Here is a 17,276-nt window from a genome sequence, read left to right on the forward strand (position 1 = left end):
TTAGAAATGTGCTCCCAGAAGATGACCAACATAAGGTAGATAGTTTCTCTTATAGAGTAAACCACCTTCGCCTGCTGCAAACTTGCAGGACCCCCTGAGACTTGTGGGTCCCCAATCCCTCAGAGGAAACTGCCCCCCTCACAGCCATGCTCTGCATGGAGTGATTAAAAAAAAAATCTTGAGAAGTGTCAGCCAGCCACCTTTTTCCAAGAGCTCAACACTTGCAGAGGGCGACTGCTTTCCAGCTGGCCTGGGAGGGGACAGGTCCCAAGGGTAAACTCCACAGCTGTAGACAGTTCCCGACTAGGCGGGTTGCCTGGGAACACCTGAGGCTGGCCGCACCTTAACATTCAGATCACAGATGGCCTGAGGCCAAAGTGGGAGCCAGGTGCCATAATGACAAAAATGTGTCATGCGCTGTGTGATGGCATTTTGGTCAATGCCACAGCAACCTCACTCCCCGGGTAAACTCTTCTGGGTTTGCTCTACGTAACAGCATTACCCCAGTGGCCTGGGACCCCCTTCAAATTCCCACTGGGGTAGCCAAGAGTGCACACTTTCAGGGTACTTCAACTCCTTTCCGCTGCTCTACCCCTAGAAGGCTCAAAACCAGAGTCCTGCCCTTGGTCTGGGCTGGCTGGACACTTCCTTGGAGTAACACTGGTCAAAAAGAAACCCTATAACCACCATTGTGGTCGGCTTTCACCCACAAGCACCAGCTTCTGGCTGGAGGTCAAGAGTACAGCCAACCACATCAGATGTAATACCTCAGCTTTGGAGAAGGCCTGATGTCAAATCTCAGCTAACACCACTTTCCAAGCCAGTCTGGCCACTCAGAATGCCACAAGCCAGTGTAGGTGCACAGCACAGAGCTGCCACATCTGTCAATTGAGAAACTCACTGCCCCAAAGTTATATATGCCCAAAGGAACCCTCCAGTGCCTATGTCAACTCCTGCCAACCTCAAATTTAAAAAAGAGACTACCCAAATGAGAAGGAACTAGCAAAATAATTCTGACAATACGAAAAAATAGAGTTCTCCAACACCCCTGAAAGACCACACCAATTCTTCAGACATGAACCCTAACCAAAATGAAAGTGTTGAAATTCTAGACATAGCATTCAAATGGGTGATGGCAAAATTGGTCAATGAACTTCAGGATAAAACTGAAAGCCAACATAAAGAAATTAAAAAAAAAAAACTATTCAGGACATGGATGAAAAATTCTCCAAAGAGATAGATATCTTTAAAAAAAAAGCAGAAATTCTGGAAGAGGTAGAAATATTTAGGTAAGTACAAAATGCAGTGGAAAGTTTAAATAGTAGACTAGAATAAGCAGAAGAAAAAAAATCTCAGAACATGAAGACAAGGTTTTTGAATTAACCCAATCAGACAATAATAAAGAAACAAGAAGAATCATGAGAATGGAACAAAGTATCCAAGAAACATGGAATTATGTAAAACATCCAAACCTAAGAATCATAGGTGTTCCTGAGGAAGAAGAGAAAGCAATAGGTTTGGAAAACCTATTTGAGGAAATAATGAAGGAAAACTTCCATGACCTTGCCAGAGATCTCTACATCCAGATACAAGAAGCCCAAAGAACTCCCAGAAGACTCATTGCAAAAAAGTCATCCCCAACACATATAATTATCCAGCCAAGCAAAGTTAATGTGAAGGAAGAATTTTAAGAGAAGTGAGATAAAAGCATCCAATAACTTATAAAGGTAAACCTATCATACTAACAGTAGACTTCTCAGAAAAGGCCCCACCAGCCAGAAGAGACTGGGGTCCCATCTTCAATCTCCTCAAGCAGAATAACTGTCAGGCAAGGATTTTGTATCTCATAAAATTAAGTTTCATGAATGAAGAAGAAATGAAGTTATTTGAAGACAAGCAAAAGCTTAGAAAATTTATCACCACTACACGGGCTCTACAAAAAAATATTCAACAGAGTTCTAAATGCTAAAAGAAAAAGGTCAAAATATACCAGTAGAAAAACGCTAGAAATCAGAAAGTTCACAGGCTTTACGGGACACCAACACAGTAGAGAAAATAAATTTAAAAAGCAACCAGATAACAATCAGTGTGATGAATAGAACAGTACCTTATACATCATTATTAACTCTGAATGTAGATAGTCTTATGTTTCCACTAAAAAAGATATAGTCTGGTAGAATGGATTTTAAAAAACCACAAATATCTGCTACCTTCCAGTCATTTAACTCACAAAGACTTCTACAGATTCAAGGTAATGGGTGGGGGAAAATATTCTATGCAAATGAAAGTCAAAAATGAGCATAAATAGCCATCTCATATCAGATAAAAGAGACTTTAAATTAACTAAAAATTTTTAAAATGGCATTTGTATACCTAACCCTGAATTGTGCCCCAGAGCTTTAAAATAAAAAAATTAAAAGTTAAAAAAAGACAGAGATAGCTATTATATAATGACAAAGGGATGAGTCCAACAAGAAGACATAACAATTTTAAATATATCTGTGCCTAACACTGGAGTCCCCGGTTTTATAAAACAAATTCTACTAGCTCTAAAAAAAGACATAGAAAAAAAACAAAAACAATAATAATGGGAGACTATAACATTTCACTGACAGTAATAGACAGATGGTCAAGCCAGAGAGTCAACAAAGAAACACTGGAGTTAAAAGGGATTCTAGAGCGAGTGGAATTAGCAGACATCTACAAAACATCCCATCCCATAACTACAGAACATACATTCTTCTCATCAGCACATGGAATATTCTCCAAGATAGACCATATGATAGGCTACAAATCAAGTCTCAATAAATTCAAAAAAAATTGAAATCATATCAAGAACCATCTCAGACCGCAGTGGAATAAAATTAGAAATTAACTCACCATACCAAACAAAGACATGGAAGTGAAACAATTTATACCTGAATGATCCTTGAGTTAATGATGAAATCAAGATGGAAATTTAAAAATTCTTTGAAACAAATGACAACAATGAAACAAGTTGTCAAAACCTCTGAGAAATAGCCAAAGCTGTGCTCAACACTGATACCACTTAAGGCTTACAATAATAAGACTGAAAGATTACATATTGACATTAAACCACAAGGAACTAGAAAAACACAAACAAACCAAGCCCAAAGCTAGCAGAAGAAAAGAAATAACAAAGATAAAAGCAGAACTAAATAAAATTTAGTTTGAAAATTACAAACCATCAATGAAACAATAATTTGATTCTTTGAAAAGACAAACAAAATTGATAGGACACTAGCTAGGTTAATTAAGAAATGAAAAGAAAAGATTTAAATTAACTCAATCAGTAAGGAAAATGAAGGAAATGGATAATTTCTTAGAAACATACACCACCCCCCAACCTTGAATCAAGAAGAAAGAGCAATCCTGAACAGACTGATAACGAGTAGTGAGACTGAAACAGTTCTCAGAAGTCTCCCAACAACAACAACGAAAGTCCAGGACCTGATGGAGTCACAGCTGAATTCTACAAAATCATCAAAAGACAAAAGAATTGGTACCAATTTTATTTAAACTATTCCACAATATAGAAGAGAACTCATTCTCACTCTGACTCATTCTATGAGAGCAGTATCACTCTGATACCAAAGACATAAAAAAAAACTAAAAAAGAAAAATGAACAAATATCCCTCTTGAACATAGATGCAAAAATCCTCAACAAAATATTAGCAAAACTGAATTTAAAAGCACTTAAAAAAAAGTAATACACCACAACCAAGGTTTTATCCCAGGAATGCAAGCGTGGTTCAACATACACAAGTCAATAAACATGAACTATTACATAAACAGAATTAAAAACAAAAATGACATGATTTTAACAGATGCAGAAAAAGTATGTGATCTCAGCAAAATAGGCATAGAATGTTCCTCAAAATTATAAAAGCCATATATGAAAAAAACCATAGCCAATGTCATTCTGAACAGAGAAAAGTTTAATCATTCCCCTCAGAACTGGAACAAGGCAAGAATGTCCACTGTCATTCCTACTATTCAACACAGTACTGGAAGTCCTAGTCAGAGCAACAACCAGGAAGAAAAAAAAAAAAAAAAGAAGTGTATCCAAATTGGAAAAGAAGAAATCAAACTATCTCTGTATGCCAACAATATGATCATAAACCTAGAGAACCCAAAGACTCCTCCAGAAGACTTCTGGACTTCATAAAACAAATTTGGAAAAGTTTCAAGACACAAAATCAACACACACAAACTAGTAGCACTGCTATACACCAACAGCGACCAAGCTGGGAATCAAATCATGAACTCAATTCCATTTACAATAGCAGCCAAAAAGCTAAAATACCTAGGAATATATTTAATCAAAGAGGTAAAAGATCTCTACAAGGAGAACTACAAAGCTCTGATGAAAGAAACTGTAGCAAACACAAACAATGTGAGAACCATCCCATACTCATGGATTGGAAGAATCAACATTGTTAAAATGGTCATATTTCCCAAAGTAATCTACAGAGTAAATGCAATCCCTATCAAACTACCACAATCCTAAAATTTATATGGAACCAAAAAAAGCCAGAATAGCCAAAGAAATCCTAAGCAAAAAGAACAAAGCAGGAGGCATCACATTGCCTGATTTCAAAATATACTACAAGACTATAGTAACCAAAACAGCATGGTACCAGTACAAAAAGCAAACATGTGGACCAATGGAACAGAATAGAGAATCTAGAAATAAATCCAAATACCTACAACCAACTAATCTTTGACAAAGCAGACAAAAACATATACTGGGAAAAGAACACCTGATTCAACAGATTGTGCTGGGAAAATTAGATAGTTACATGTAAAAATTAAACATGGTCCCTATCTCTCCCCATATATAACAATTAACTCAAGATGGATTTAAAGACTTACATGTCAGACCTGAAACCAAAAAAATCCTAGAAGGAAACCTTGGAAAAACTCCTATGGACATCAACCTAAGCAAAGAGTTATGGCTAAAATCCCAAAAGTAAATGAAAGAAAAAAAATAGGCAAATGAAACTTAAACTAAAAAGCTCCGCCTGGGCAGCAAGACCTCATCTCTACAATAAATAAAAAAATCAGCCGGGCGTGGTAGCGCATGCCTGTAATTCCGGCTACTTGGAAGGCTGAGGAGGAAGGATCGCCGGAGCCCAGCAGGTCGAGGCTGCGGTGGCCGGGAGTGGCCACTGCACTCCAGTCTGGGCGACAGAGTGAGACTCCAACTCAAAACAAAACAAAACAAAACAAAACAAAACAAAAACTAAAAAGCTTCTGCACAGCAAAAGAAATAATCAACAGAGTAAATAGGCAACCTACAGAATGGGAGAAGATATTTGTAAACTATATATCTGACAAAGGACTAATATCCAGAATCTACAAAGAACGCAAATCAGCAAGAGAAAAGCAAACAACCCCATTAAAAAGCCAGAAAACAACATGAACAGACATTCCTCAAAAGAAGATAAATGGTCAGCAAACGTATGAAAAAATGTTCAACATCGCTCATCATCAGGGAATGTACATTAAAACCACAATGAGATATCACCTTATACCAGGCAGGACGGCCACCATTAAAAAAGCAAAAACAATAGATTCTAGTGTGGATGTGGAGAAAAGGAAACGCTTATACACTGTTGATGGGAGTGTAACTTAGTACAACCTCTATAGAAAGCAGTATGGAGATTTCTCAAACAACTAAAGATAAAACTACCATTTGATCTGGCAATCCCACTACTAGTTATATAACCAAAAGAACAGAGATCATTATAGGAAAAAGACACCTGCACCTGCATGTTCATTGCAGCACAATTCACAAAGCAAAGATGTGGACTCAACCTAAATGCCCATCAACCGATCAGTGGATAATGAATATGTAGTATATTTTCAATATAGAAAACTATTCACCTATCAAGAAGAATGACAAGTCTTTTGCAGCAATTTGGATGGAATTGGAGAAAATTATCCTAAGTGAACTAACTCAGGAACAGAAAACCAAACACCGTATTTCTCACTTATAAGTGGAAATTAAACTAAGGGTATGCGATATGCAAAGACATGGAAAATGGTATAATGAACACTGGAGACTCAGAAGGGAAAGGGGGAAGGGCTGGAGGGACGAAAAGTCACCTATCAGGTGCAGTGTTCACAGGTGGGGGTGGTGGGTACCTAACGCCCAGACCAAAAACTATCTGTAAGCTGGGTTCAGTGGCTCAGCCTATAATCCCACGCTTTAGGAGGCTGAGGTGAGTGGATTGCCTGAGCCCGTGAGTTCGAGATCCGCCTGGGCAACTTGGCGAGACCTCATCTCGACAATAAAAACCAAAAAAAAAAAAAAAAAAAGCCGGGCATGGTAGGGCGTGCCTGTAATTCCGGCTACTCGGAAGGCTGAGGCGGAAGGATCGCCAGAGCCCAGCAGGTCGAGGCTGCGGTGGCCGGGAGTGGCCACGCACTACAGTCTGGGTGACAGAGTGAGACTCCAACTCAAAAAAAACTCCCCAAAAAAACAAACAAAAAAAACTATTTGTAGCCCCCAAAGCTACTGAAATAAAAAATGAATTTTAAATAAAAGAATGGGCACAAAAACAGAGGTAGAAGAAATAAGATATAGTGTTCAGTAGCAAAATAGGACGCTATAGTTAACAATAATTTATTATATATTCGAAATAACTAAAAGAGAACTAGAATGTTCCTAACACATATAAATGATAAATGCTTGAGGTGATGTATATTCCAATTACTATGATTTTATCATTACACACTCTATGCTTGTAACAAAATATCGCATGTACCCCATATAATCATATATAATTAAATATTTAATTATATACAATCATATATAATCAAATACATAAAATTAAATAATTAAAACATTTAAATATTTAAGTTATTTTAAAAAGAAAAAATATGTCTCTGGCTTCTTTTCCTATTTATTGTATCATAAAATTTTCTACACCCAAAGAAAACTTTTTATTCGGAACATAAAAGAAAAAATAAAATCACAATGTCTGTTCCCATCATCCCATCCCTGATAAAATTCTACTAGAATTTTTTTATTGGAATTTCATTAAACTTAAGAATTAATTTTTGGAACACTGATATCTTTACAAGGCTGAATATTTCCATGCAAGAACATATGTCCCATAGTAAAAATAAATATTTTTAAAAGAATTTGGAGTTCTTTCTACAGATTCAGTAGGTTTCTCGTTAATCTCAAGGAAATAAGCATTTTTATGACTCTTTAAAAAAATGTATTTATTTATTACAGAGTTGTGGAGAACACGGGAGCACTAACTCCATAAGTAGGCTGCACACAGGCTAAGTCTGGGCTTTTAACTGGCCCTCACTCCCCACCACCCCACACCCCCGGTAGTGGACCAGGTATCCTTTGTGCTGTCATGTGCCCCTGACCTTCCTCCCTCCCTCCAACCCCTAGCAGTGCCCACTGACTGCCAATCCCATCCTTGTGCTAATGTGACTAGTGTTCAGGCCCACTTATGGCTGAGAACATGCAGTATTCAGTTCTTGATTTCTGTGATAATTCACTTCATATGATGGTCTCCAACTGCTTTCAAGTTGCTGCAAAGTTCATGATTTCATTCTTTATGGGTGCATAATACTCAGTTGTGTATACCACATTTTCTTTATCCAGTCCACTTTTGGTGGGCAATAGGTTTGGTTCCATGTTTTTGCTAGTGTGAATAGTATGGCTATAAACATAACTTTTTTGATTTATTGTGGAGATGAAGTCTTGCCAAGTTGCCCAGGCTGGTCTTAAACCTGTGGGCTCAGAAAATCCTTTCACCTCAGCTCACAAAGTGCTGGGATTATAGGATGAGCCACGGCACCCAACCTTGTAAATAATTTTTTCCATTCAGTGGGTTGTCTCTTGACCCTCTTGATGGTTTCTTTTGCTGTGCAAAAGTTTTTCAGTTTGATGAGGTTCCACTTATCCTAGCTTTCATGGCATTTGCTTTTGGGGACTTGGTCAAGAATTCATTGCCTACTCTGATATGCACAAAGGTTTTCCTGTTTTCTTCTATGACTGCTATAGTCTGAGGTTTTATGTTTAGTTCTCTTAGCACCTCCCTTTGGCCAACAATGCTCATTTCACAATGCAGTTACCTGGTGAGGTTATTTGCACAGGCTATAGCAAATCAAACCCTTATACAATCAAAGACATGATCAGGGCATCCTCACACCCTCTGCATACTGACCCACTGGGATCAGGCACAATGGGAATTGGGGAAGCCCTTGGATGGTTTATGAACATATACAATGAAATTTCATCAACAATACCAACTTGGAATCCTATAGGTTTAAGCTGAATAAGAATTTATATGCTGCACACAAATGTACTCTATTACTTATTTTGCATTTTAAGTGGTTATTCTCAAAAGTTAATTCTTCTAACAAATAAATGAAATTTTAAAAAATGACAAGTAAAATATTTCTAAATCTAACTGCAATTAATAAAAAACATTCATAAGAAATAGTTTACTAAATTCAAGTACCTTTACCTATATTAATCCCATTCTATAGATGGAGAAATTACGGTATACTAAGAGAAAACCAGATTTTTTTCCCGAAAAAGATAACAGCAAAGAATTTCCACTGACTACCTTTAAAACGCAAATGGCACACACTACTTACTTATAAGTAAACATTAAACACTAGGTCTATAATTGGAATGCATCTCTAAGGGGATGTTATTAGAAATTGAACCAGCCTGGACAACATATTGAGATCTCTACCAAAAAAAGAAAACATAGGTGGTCCTGTCCCTAAGATCAGTGAAAGAACTAGTGGTAACATTCATGCCAATGTATTTGCAGGCCAAAAAAATAAAAGTGAGGGTTTAACTTTATTGATTAGCAGCTAAATCTTTCAATCTAGTTTTCAACATTTTTGTCTGATAAACACTAAATCATCAAACACTAAAAACCCAAACCAAAGTACACTAAAAATCATAATTTGATAAAAATATGAGAAAAGCTGGGCTTGGTGGCTCAGCCTATAATCCCGTGCTTTGGGAGGCCAAGGTGAGTGGATTGCCTGAGCCCATGGGTTCGAGACACGCCTGGGCAACTTGGCGAGACCTCATCTCTACAGTAAATCAAAAAATTAGCCGGGTGTGGTAGTGCACACCTGTAGTTCCAGCTACTTGGAAGGCTGAGGCGGAAGGATCACCGCAGCCCAGCAGGTCGAGGCTGCGGTGGCCGGGAGCGGCCACTGCACTCCAGTCTGGGCGACAAAGTGAGACTCCAATGCAAAAAAAAAAAAGAGGAAAGCATTAGATTACACAAGCTATCGTACGTCCCTAGGCATCCCACTCATCAATCAGAAAAAATAGGTGAAGCCTTGAAGTAAAAGTTAAAAGACCAAAAGTGATTTCCCTAAATAGCTTGTCAGGCAGGGTGAGGTGATAAGCATGTGCCTGGCAGCTCTTTCCTGGAAAACACTTGTCACACCTCACCCTGTCTCACCCTCACAAACCTGGTGGAGAATCAGCATCTCCTGACAAGCGAGGAAACCAAGGCTTAGGAGTTCCCTTTCTTGCCTTTGGTTAAAACTGTGTTTCTCAGTCTGGGTCCCACTGACATTTGGGGACAGATTATTCTTGAGGGGAGAGTACTGTTTTACTGCAGAATGTTTACCAGCATCCCTGGTCTCTACCCACCACATGCTAGTAGCATCCCCCTTCCCCTTTGACAACCAAAAATGTCTCTGGACATTGCCAAATGCCCCTGGGGGCAAAATCACCCCCAGATGAACTACTAAGCCAGAGGGAGAAGTCAGCATTTTCATTCCATCAAAAATAGGTATACCCCAGGCTCTGCTCAAGTTGAGTAAGGGACAAACTACAGGTCTCCGCGTTCAAGAGCTCACTTTGAACTCTGGTGTTTAATTTAAAACCTCTCCACACAGTCCTGTAAGGTCACACCATGTGAGTGGATTGCCTGAGCCTGCAGGTTCAAGACTAGCCCAGGCAATTTGGTGAGACCTTGTCTCCACAATAAAATAAAAAATTAGCTAGCCATGGTAGTGCACCCCTGTATTTCTGGTTACTTGGAAGGCTGAGGCAGAAGGATCCCGAAGCCCAGCTGGTTGACACTGGAGTGGCTGTGTTACATCACTGAACTCTAGCCTGGGTGACGGAGTGAGACTCCAACTAAAAAAAAAAAAGATCCCGCCATGACAGTCTGACCTACATACTCCCTCTGGTCCACCCCCAGTCAGCTCACTCCGCCAGCCATCACCCTCTCACAGCTTTTGGTGGTTTGACATCTTGTCCTCATTTTCATTCAACCTTTGCAGTCATCCCTTGTATCTAGTCACTGCCCATGGCCCGTTGCTGGGCTATCCTCAGAGTAAAATGTCTTTCTCATCCATACCTAACACTTTAATACAGATACATACCTACCTCTTCTTATTGCCTTCTAACAGAAGAATCAGATGGAATGAATCACTCTTTGTCCCTCACATAAATCAGGGGTATATATCAAGATACAGTAACTGAATGACCGGCTTCTATGGTGGGGACCTCCAAGTAGTCAGCAAGGACCACATCTTCTTTCTCTGGGGTGGAGAATAAAGCCGGTATTTCCCATCTGATCAGAGATACTAGTTTTTATTTTGTAAGCCAGACATTTACTCTCAGTAAACAGTAACCCCAAAAAGCATTAAGAAAAGGACACAGAAGAGTTAAGTTTACATGCCAGCACAAAGTGGCACACATGCTATTTCTGTCATTTGTGCCATGAACTGCTTTTGCCCACTCCAAGGGAACAGACAGCCAACAGTCAACAGAGCACACCACGTGCAACTCCCACAGAAACCTTAAGCCAACAAGTACTTCCGCCCCGATGATGAAATCCAGATGGTGAGATGCCCAAGCAAAATCTAGCAAAATAGCCACATGCAAAGGGATTATATATATTTTCATATATGGCATAAATAAAATCACAGCATCAAGAGACGAATTTATTTATACTACAAATGAAAAAGAACCTGATTTAAGACGAGAGGGAATCCAAGACTTGTTTTAAAGTTGATCTTGCGCACAGGCAGAGAATAGAACGTTAATGGTCCTTATGAAATGCTTTATCCTTTTTAACTTCAAGACGCCATAACCAAGATAAATTTCTGAAATTCACAACCTAACCAAAACTTTTAACTTATACCTCACGTTTTAAAAAAAACAATGTTCAAAGAAAGTATGATGAGTGACATCCTAAATATATCCACTTCAGTTATTTTAGGTTTCCCATAAAGGGCTAAACATCAAACAACAAAACACAGGGGCAAATAGAGTTAGTATTCCAGTTTCTCTTTTTACAACTTTATCAGGTTATGTTTTGAGTAAATAAATAAATGATTTCTACAAGGATGCTTCAATGTCATATTAAACTGCTGTATCTCCTCCTGTGGGACACAGGTTTAGGGCAGTATGTTCTTAAAGTGACCACATGTCATGCCTAAAGGCCATACTTAAGCAAGCTAATATAATTAACAGGAATATTAAATAATTCCAGTATACACATTCTCTAATGCGACTGAAACTGAATCAGACTCCCAGTGTTAGTCATCCTAAGGTGATGCATCGGACCCTGGCTATTACCATCTTTCTGCCTATAACCAAAGGTAGTTTTTTAACATTTTCCAACTGCATCATAAGTTTGGTCTAAGCTAACTTAACAGTGTGTGGAATTTACTTGTAATTCAAAGATATATCTTTGACAATAGTAATTTAGAGCCTGATGAAAGAAGATGCACACAGTTGAATTTTGAATGAGTTTGAACTGTGCAGGCCCCCTTATACGTGGATTTTCTTCTGTCTCTGCCATGCCTGAGACTGTAAAACCAACCCTCCTCTTCCTCGGTCTACTCAACGAGAAGACAGTAAGGATGAAAACCTTTATAATGATTCATTGCCTCTTAATGAACAGTATGTTTTTTCTTTCTATGATTTTTCTAAATAATATTTTCTTTTCTCTAGCTTACTTTATTATAAGAATACAGTATACAACACATATAACATACAAAATTTGTGTTAATTGGTGGTTTATGTTATCAGTAAGGCTTCTAGTCTACAGTAGGCTGCTAGGAGTTATTGTTTTCAAGGAGTCAAACATTATACAGAGATTTTGGACTGTGTGAAGGGTCAGCACCCTAAACCCTAGAGTTGTGCAAAGGTCAACTGTATTAACAAATGCATATTAACACCAGCCATATAAATCCAGAGGAAAAGTTTCAATTCATTCTGATTTCTTTTTTGAGAAACACTTTCCTGTATGAAATGATGTCATTAACCCAGAACTCACTCTACTAGTTTTGACTTTACAGTCCTTTACCAACCAAACTTGTCCAGGTGAAAATAAAGAAAACTGTCACAACTGATGCCTGAAATCATTATAAAAAGAATGTGTTTTAACGAAGTAAATGTGAGGAGACCTCTTGAACTTATCCTTAAGATATTTTAAGATATTACATGCAGCAACGTTATAATTTAAAATTCACCCCAACTAATTGTACCATCAAATCATGGTGTTCTTTCCACCTTAAAAAACAAAAACGTGTAAAACAGATCACAGGTGACCAAGATACCAAAAGAAAATCAGCTTTGGGCCCCCAGGGACTGTGCTCCCTAGGAAACTGTGTGGTTTCTTAATGTCTCAGCAGAGTTGAAATCCACTGACTTTAAACAAATGGTAAGATCATGAAGATAAATCAGAGTTGGGATTCAATTGTCAGAAGGCTATTGATTACAAATAATCTCTGCAGCATCCTTCCTTGGGCTTAAATTATTATACTTTATAAAATGCTGTTACACCATTCTCTTTTAGTTTCAACTCTTATCTGGGGTCCAAATTAAGAATAGCATTTTACCGACAAAACTGCAAACAAAATAAATTACATATTCTACAGCTGAAAATATGACATCTTTTTATAACCTGGTTTCCTACATTCAGTTAAAGAAATACAATTAAGGTGGTGTCTCATCCCTTTTTCCTTACAGCTACCCTCCAAGTACCCTAACATAATCTTTTAAAAAAAATCCTGCCGGGCTCGGTGGCTCAGCCTGTAATCCTGCGCTTTGGGAGGCTGAGGTGAGTGGATTGCCTGAGCCCACGGGTTCGAGACCTGCCTGGGCAACTTGGTGACACCTCATCTCTACAATCAATCAAAAATTTAGCTGGGCGTGGTAGCGTGCGCCTGTAGTTCCAGCTACTTGGAAGGCTGAGGCGGAAGGATCGCGGAGCCCAGCAGGTCGAGGCTGCGGTGGCCAGGAGCGGCCACTGCACTCCAGTCTGGGTGACAGAGTGAGACTCCAATTAAAAAAAAAAAAAAATCCTAGGCCATTAACTATTTGCAATCGAATTAAAAACTTTTTAAAAGTATAAACACAAATATTAACGTTTTCAAATACCACCCAAAAGATTAGGAATTATTTTTTAGACCTATTAGTTCTGCCTATAATAGTAAATGAACCACATCCTGAAATCCTGAAAATAATTACATTCCTATCCACTAGTAAAACATTTAAGGCTATATCAGCCAGGTGTGGTGGCTTATACCTATAATCCCAACACTTTGGAAGGCAGAGGCAGGAGGATCACCTGAGCCTAGCAGGTCAAGGCTGCAGTGGTTACGAGCATGCCACTGAGGTGGTCATAAGCGTTCTACTGCACTCCAGCCTAGGTGACAGAGTAGACTTTGGCTCAAAAAACAAAAACCAAAAAGCATACAAAGTTTCATATGCATTAAATTAAACTGGATTTTCCACAGAAATTCCAAATTTATTCCAAAGAATACATCATTAATGCAAAGAAAAAATTATTTGCAAAATGCTCCAGCTACAAATATCTTTTCTGGTAAATCATCCCTTTAAACATGCAAACAATTAATTGTTAAAAATCAGAAAAGAAGGCCAGGTACAGTGGCTCATGCCTCGAATCCCAGCATTCTGGGAGGCTCAGAAGGGAGGATCACTTGAGACCAGCCTGCGTAACATAGTATGACTGGTCTCTACACAAAAATCAAAAAATTAATTCAGTGTGGTGGTGAACACCTGTACTCCTAGCTACTGAGAATATGAGGCAGATGATCACCTAGGTCCAGGAGGTTGAGGCTGTAGTTAGCCCTGATCATGCCACTGCACTCCAAAGCCTAGGAGTGAGACCCTAACTCAAATATATAAATAAATTACACAAATACAAAATAAATAAATAAAAATCAAAACAGAATCATTTACTTGTGCATCTCAGATTTCTAAGTAGGACCTTTCCAGATTTGTGAGAAATATGCAAAAAGGAATTACAAAGGATCTGAATAAAATCCTAAATCACAAATAGATGTCTACAACCAGTCCCTAATATTCCAGGACAGTAACACTTCAAATGTCTCCAGTCACTGGCAGGAAGTATTCATGGAGCATCCTGGAGTCTACAGCTAAAAACTGATCAAGATTTGCTGACCAAGTTTAGTGGGCCCTGGGAATGAGGTCCAGAAGAATCGAAGCCAGTGCTGAAGGGAACCAGTTGGATGAAGCCATTGCTGCCCCTCACCACAATAGGCCTGGCCCACCACCTGAGGGCCTGCATGCGGTTGCTCTAGGAAGCCACCGTCACTCTACGCTGTCCACATGGACAGCAGGCCTACCTGCACACCCACTGAAGAAAGGGTTGTCACATTAGCATCTCTCCATAGCTCAATGTAGGCCAACTGTGCATCACCCACCTTTCTAGCCACTCTGCACACCAGGCTTCATGTATTACATAAACCCTTCACGAGGGCATTATCCCACTGACAGATGAGAAAACTTGGAAGCTGAGAAAGCTTAAAAGAATGGCATCTTTTCAGATCACTAGAAGAAGAAAAAATTAGTCATCAGGATTCATATTCAAGTCTATCTCTTTTCCATACTGGCCGTGGGCAGCTTGGTAGAGTCCTTTTTCTGCAGGCTTAAAAGTGCTAACACTTTCTGGTCCCCTTCTAACATTCACCTGCAGTGACAACATCAATGCCAAATGGCAATTTACTATACACCAAAAAGTGGACCAGGCCACTTACAATTAACATTTACTGAGCTTACCATGCCACATACTATTCCGAATGCTTACAACCTGGTAAGGTGTGTTGTATCATTATTCTTATTTTAAGCCCCGAAGCCCCGAAGCCCAGAAAGCATTGATAATCTGCATCAGGCCAAGCAATTTTGTTGAATCCCTCACTCCAATCAGGCTACCTGGCTCTACAACCCAAGTTCTGAAACTATCCTTCTTTCCTCCCAAGAGTAAAAGTTCATCTAATCCCTGAACTCCAAGAGGTGAACATTATCAACTCCAATTTGTAGATGGAATAGAGGCTCTAAAGGTAATTTGCCTAAAGCCACATAGCTTTAAGTGATTCAAGTCAAGTTACTCAAGACAAGACTTGAACTCAGGTTTGTTTTATACCACCAAGCTATTAATACTATACCATGACAAAGAAAGATGTGAGCAATAAAAAGACACAGTCCCAATCTATGTATTTTAAGAGTCAATTGCTTTTGAAAATTTCTAGGCTATATTCAGGTTCTTTAAAATGTTTAAGTAAGAGAAAGGATAAAACATGATTATGGCAGTGAGGAACTGAAAAAAATAGTCTCTTGGTGGTCAAAAATAATGGGATACAAACCTCACAAGTTTTTAAGGATTGTATAATCTTTTTCTGTGAGGCTATATCATTTGTCTTTGGCCACAAAATACAGGGACACAGTCAGACACAAGCATGTGTGAGGCTCTTATTTCGCAATAACACCCACCTCAGGAAATAATTAGAATCTGCTTTATTTATTATCATGTTTTTCTTCCTAAGATATCAGAAACAAAAGCAACACTTAAGAATCCACCTATTTAGGCTACTCTCTTAAATCTGGCAGCATTCAGAAAACAAGCTCACAAACGTACATTGAATTTTAGATGTTATTTATGAGGTTTCTACCAAGAAACAGGCACATGAATGTACTTTTTTTTTTGAGTTGGAGTCTCACTCTGTCACCCAGACTGGAGTGCAGTGGCATGCTCACGGCCACCGCAGCCTTGACATGCTGGGCTCAGGTGATCCTGACACAGTCTTCCAAGTAGCTGTAGATACAGGCATGCACCACCATATCTGGCTAATTTTTAAAATTTTACTGTCGATATGAGGTCTCATCAAGTTGCCGGCTAGTCTCAAACCCCTGAGTTCAGACCATCCCTTCGCCTCTGCCTCTCAAAGTACGGGAAATACAGATACTAACCACTGCATCTGGCCATAATATCCTTGTCTCACTGACAGAATGGATACACATTTCTTATATCTATAAACTAAAAGAGAAAAAGGCTCAAAAGAGATTTTTCCGCACCACCAAACAAAAACATTAGGACTTTCAAATGCTGTTTCTCAAGACCAATGAGATAATGTAACTCCTCTGCAGTTACACACTTCCATATTTCCACCCAGAGTAAAATTGGGCAAGATAATCATGCTTCTCAACATATTTCCAACACATCTCAGAGGTCTCAGCAAAACAGATTACTGCATCTCTAAAAAGCATCCATTTTTAAATTACTAGTCCAACTTGGACAATCAAGCTTACACTCTCAACAATGGAAATTTACCTACTTTACCTTTAGAGCCACGCATGAATCACAGGAACAGCATACCACCCAAGAACACTGGCCAGCAGCGAAGCGGGACACTTTGAGGAGGCAAGTCCTCGGACAATCCACGCAGAAAGACACAAAATCGTGAAAATGGAAGATGGGCACACAACGCCAACAAGGAGCAGCCACCACGCCCCAAATCCGCCGCCTCTGTGTGGAGACTTTATCTTCATCTGCACTCTGGGTGGCAGCTAGAGTCTTGAGAGTCAGCTACAGCCTGGCCAGTACAGATGGGAGAGGACAAGGAAGAGGAACCTGGGGTCTCAGGTCGGCACCCCCACGTCCCCCGGAGGCTGTGGCCACCACCTCCAGTAGTGGCATCTAGAAGAGAAACCGGGGGAAGCAGTGTTGAGGGATGGGTTTGCCCAGACCTACACGGAGCCCAACCCGCCCCGCTGACAGCCCCCCAGAACCCCTGAGAGCCCCTCCAGATCTCCAGGGGCCCCATCGCCTCCCCATCACCACCAAATCCCAAGGCTAGCCTAGCCCACCTACCATTCATTGGTGTCTCTAACCGCCTCCTGACATCCCCGTGCAGCCCCCCTGGAGCCCCTCGACCTCCATGCCCAGACCCTCCCCACCGG

The sequence above is a fragment of the Carlito syrichta genome, unplaced genomic scaffold (assembly GCF_000164805.1).
Source record: "Carlito syrichta isolate Samal-C Ts95f unplaced genomic scaffold, Tarsius_syrichta-2.0.1 Scaffold302134, whole genome shotgun sequence".
NCBI classification, from domain to species: domain Eukaryota; kingdom Metazoa; phylum Chordata; class Mammalia; order Primates; family Tarsiidae; genus Carlito; species Carlito syrichta.